This window comes from Panicum virgatum, chromosome 9N, assembly GCF_016808335.1.
Source record: "Panicum virgatum strain AP13 chromosome 9N, P.virgatum_v5, whole genome shotgun sequence".
In the NCBI taxonomy this organism is placed as follows: Eukaryota; Viridiplantae; Streptophyta; class Magnoliopsida; order Poales; family Poaceae; genus Panicum; species Panicum virgatum.
Genome location: NC_053153.1, coordinates 58,502,419 through 58,507,052, shown reverse-complemented (window position 1 = coordinate 58,507,052; position 4,634 = coordinate 58,502,419).

Genomic DNA, 4,634 nt, shown 5'->3' with positions numbered 1-4,634 from the left:
TGAAACAGCTGCTCGTGTCCCACGTGACGTGACATGCACGAACCGAACGCGGTCTCGGTGGGATGTATCATCCTCTGCTAGAAATTTTTTTAGACGGATAAAAAAGTATTTTTTTTGGAGCGGGTGCGTTACCCACTCCTAATTATCGAAACTAAAAGTTGATTTGTAGGGGTGAGTAAAGTGCCCGCCCTACAAATATATTTTAGGACAAGGATATGGGCTAACCCGCAACTACAAATCAATTTGTAAGGATGGATGATCCCATAATCTGCTTCTACAAATTATTTTCCAGAGAATGGAAAGTAATTAGAGAAAACTCAAAAACAGCAAAATAGAAATAAAAATAAATTCCAGCCAACTGGCCACTACCACTAGCCCATCTACTATCAAAGTACAATTTTTTTTTAACAAAATATGCACACTTACGTAAATTTATATTTGAACTGCTTACCTCAAACTTTGCGCGTACCCTCATCTCCACCACATTACACAGTCAATTGTGACTCCATGAGATATGGATTTGTAGAAGCGGGTGAGGCCATGACCTACCCCTACAAATCCATTTACAGGGACTGGTGACGCCATCGCCCGACCCTAAAATACATTTTTATTTTAATTTAAAAATTTATTTATATTTTTAAATATAGTAGAACAAATAAAAAAGTAAAACTTCTAGATTATAGTTATTGTAAACTATAGATACATAAAAATATGTTTAAAATATTTTTATGTATATAAAGGTTAAGATTGTGGAAAATTAAAAGAATATGAGTTAGATTGTATGAGATACTATATAGTCATAGCCATACGTAGTGCAAATAATATCTTGTGATACTAAATATTCTTAAATCAATAATGTATAAACTGCAAATTTTAGATTTTACAACTAAAACTTTGATATGGAGCTACTCTATATTCTACATCCAAGATTGTTTGAAAACAAATCAAAATTTTGTAGATTTTGAACTACAAAACTTATAATAACTTTTTGGACTATTAAATAACCTTAAATAAAATAATTTTCAAGTTTTATAATTTTAACATAAAGTTTATCTTCATCTGAGATCCTTTGAGAAAGTTATAATTTTTTTTACATGAGAACATATGTAGGGTTGGTCATTACTTAACCCACCCCTAAAAATTATTTTTATTGGTGGGCGACGCCATCACCGACCCCTACAAATGACCACTTACAGGATGAGTGATGATGTCATCAGCCCCTAAAATGATATTTCTAGGCGCCCAAAAATGGTGGCCATTTCCAGAAACGGGTGACACCGTCACCCGCCCCTAGAAATATATTTTTAGGGGTGGATCAAACTAATACAGTATAGCTCCGCTCTATTTGTAGGAGCGGGTTACACTACTACAAAAACCATTTGTAGGGGCGGGTGAAACACAAATTTTAGGGGCAGACAGCGCACCCATCCTCGCTTTTCGCTGCTAAAAATAGCAGTTTGCAGGGGCGGATACGTTACCCGCTCCTGAAGATAAATTTTCAGGGGCGGGTGACCCCCCACCCCTGAAAAACGATTTGTAGGGGCGGGTGACCCCCTACCACCCGCCCCTACAAATCGATTTTCAGGGGGGGTGGGGTTCACACCCGCCCTTGAATTCCCACAATTTTATTCTATCAAAGCGGACCGTCACGTCCAAACTATTTTATGTTCCCGGAATTTTGTTCTATCAAAGCAGACCATCATGTCCGAACTATTTTACGTCCGCTAGTGCTAGTTACGTCCTTACCTTTTTCCTTCTTTGTTTTAAATGGCTTTAGACAGTCATCGTCCTTCTTCATCCATTTTGGTGCGGCGTGCATAGCCTCGTAAATCGCTACGAGGTCAGGGTACCAGACCTTTTTCTTTAAAATAATGGCATCCATTGTTTGCATCCCGTAGATATAATATATGACATTAAATATTTATGCATCTATAGTACTTTAGACCGTAATATAAACATATTAGTATCGATATGGTACTTACATGCACCATAGTCAAACTATTTTTACACCAAGTTGTTGGAGGTGGAACATGTCTTGGATGTCTGCAAAATCGAACGTGATATCATAGATTTGTGGCCTCTTAACTTTGAATACATCCGGATGGTGGGGGAGCATATATGGTTTTCAGCCCAAGTCTACATGCCCTCTTGTACCAATTATGCATCATCTTCATGAAACTAGGACAATCCCTTAGTGCCTAGTCCGGTAGCAAGTCTTTTCCGTACAAAAACTCTAGAGAAGCATCGTCTAAGTTTGGAATGTCATCAACCACAATCACCTTTTTGTACTCCGTGTCAGTGCAAGGTGTAGAAAGGCCAGACCGTCTACTGGCAATAGAATTTGCTGGACTATTAGCCTTTTCATGAGACTTCTTGTTTGTGGCATGCCATCTATTCACAATTTCGGAACCTTCCTTGTCATTTTGGTAAGACTGCAACACTTGAGGTAGCAGCGATCTGTCTAGAGGAGCCGAGGCCCGTGGATTATTCTCTTGTGATCGAGCCAGTGGTGGTACTGGTGCCTATGGGGATGGCTCTCGTGGTGGTGGTGATACCGGTGTTGGGTTTTCGGCTTCTTTGTCACCCAAACAGAAAGCATAAACAATAAACACAAAATTGAAGGTTAAAAGAAATGCGAGGAGACAGAACTTCACCTTCGTTAAAGTTCGTGTACAGTACATGTTCAGTGGGAGTATTTATACCCTAACATTTATTACATCATGCCTAAAGTGCCCCCGGCCACCCGGAATATTCAGGGGAATATTCCGAGCGAAGGGTCATTACACGGTGGTTTGAGTGTACAATTTGCCTACTCCTGCCGGAGCATGCTTCTCATGCCACCCCGAAAATTGTTGCCACCTTTGGGGCTACCTTCGGGCCTGACAGTCACCTTCGGGGACCGTCCTCTACCTTCGCCAGTGATGTTCACCTTTGAATGGCCTGAACCTTCGGGAGCATCCTTCGGGTTCGACAACCATCTTCGAGGGTCGTCCTCCAGCTTTGCCTATGTTGACTGTTGGTGTCTCTTGTGCTCAATCTGAATAGTATTCTGCAAGCGAATAGAATCACCGGTGTAGCACTTCACCACGGAGTATTCTGGGGTATCGTGAAAATCCTCAGGGAAGCACTATGGTAAAGTGTATCGTAAATTGTAATGACAACCTTTACTGAATATATCGACCGACTAATTCAGCAGGGGTAAGCCAGATAACTGATAGGATAAATGGCTAGTCTATGAGTGTCCGACACACAGGAGACTCTATGCCTTAGAGGGACAGCTGCTGGGAGGACAACGAGTGATAAAGGACACCTGATACACTTCTAAACTACCGAGCTTGCCTCTCTAGAACTAATCAAAGCTTCTTCCTTGATGTCGACAACCTAAAGCATACGTCTGTGGCCTAAGAGAAGGACTCAGAATGGGATGAGAAGGGAGTCCGATGTCCTTCGGCAACTACTACTATGAAAGCGCCCGGACGTAGTTGACTACAAAGGATGGACAAGGCTGTTGTTGGCACTCCTTAGCCTAACGAATTACTCCGCAAGCGCATAGAGACCGATTGTAGCTTTCAGCAGGGAGTATGCCTGGGATATCGAATCCAAGGACCAATAAGCTTTGACTAGTGGTCTGGAGTGATTCAGCCGGACCCATCAAGGAGCTGAGGTACGAGGGTAGAGGGCTTATCTTCAGATAGAATTCTAATTACTAAGATAACTTGATAGACTACTAACTTGATCTGCTTCGGCGGCCTAAGAAAGGGCTCAGAAATGGATGAGAAGGGAGCCCGACGTCCTTTGGCAACAACTGCTATGAAAGCACCCGAACGTGGTGGACTACAAAGGACGGACAAGGCTATCACCACTTGCTGCCTACCACTGCGGTGCCGTGGGGTGGAACACAACCCGAGATTTCTAACCAAGCCTGGGCACCACACCCATAGCTATCGAGCTACTTACTCCTACCGTGTACTAAGGCAGAAAGTAACCTCAAATAAGTACAACTTGCTACTTACGCAGACTCAGGATCCCGTAGATCAAAGAAAGTAACTAAGCAAGTAACTTAAGTAAAAAGTAAAACTAGCAAGAAACTAAAGATAAGCGAGGAACTTACTTGATTATAAATTCCCCGGAGGTGGGTACAAATTTGGGGTAAGGTCGAGAGAGCTCGACTCCACCCCTTTAGCCCGGCTTCCTCCAAAGCTCTCACCTCACACTCTCCCTTTCCTACTAAGATGAAAACTGAACTATGAGGCACTCAAGCTCCAAGGGTGTGTGATACAAGTGAGGTGAGGGGGTCCTATATATAGTGTGCTATGGCCGGTTCTCGGTGGTTATTTCAGGTAGCACCGGTTGTAAGTAACTATAGAGGCAGTGCTTGACTTCCATGCGAAGGCTGGAGGTGAGACACTAGAAAGTGGGGCCGGGCGGCCTAGCCTAGGTCAGCCGACCTGGCCCTACCTCCATGTGTCACCGCCTTCCTGTGGGATGGTCCTGATTGCCTCTGGAGGTCGGTCCTTCAGGCGGTTCGCTCAACCGTCATTCTTTGGGCCGGGCGGCCTACTTGGGGCCGGGCGGCCGGCCTCTGGAGGCCTTTCGCTCCTCCGTTGCACCGACACGCTCCTCTCTAGCTATGG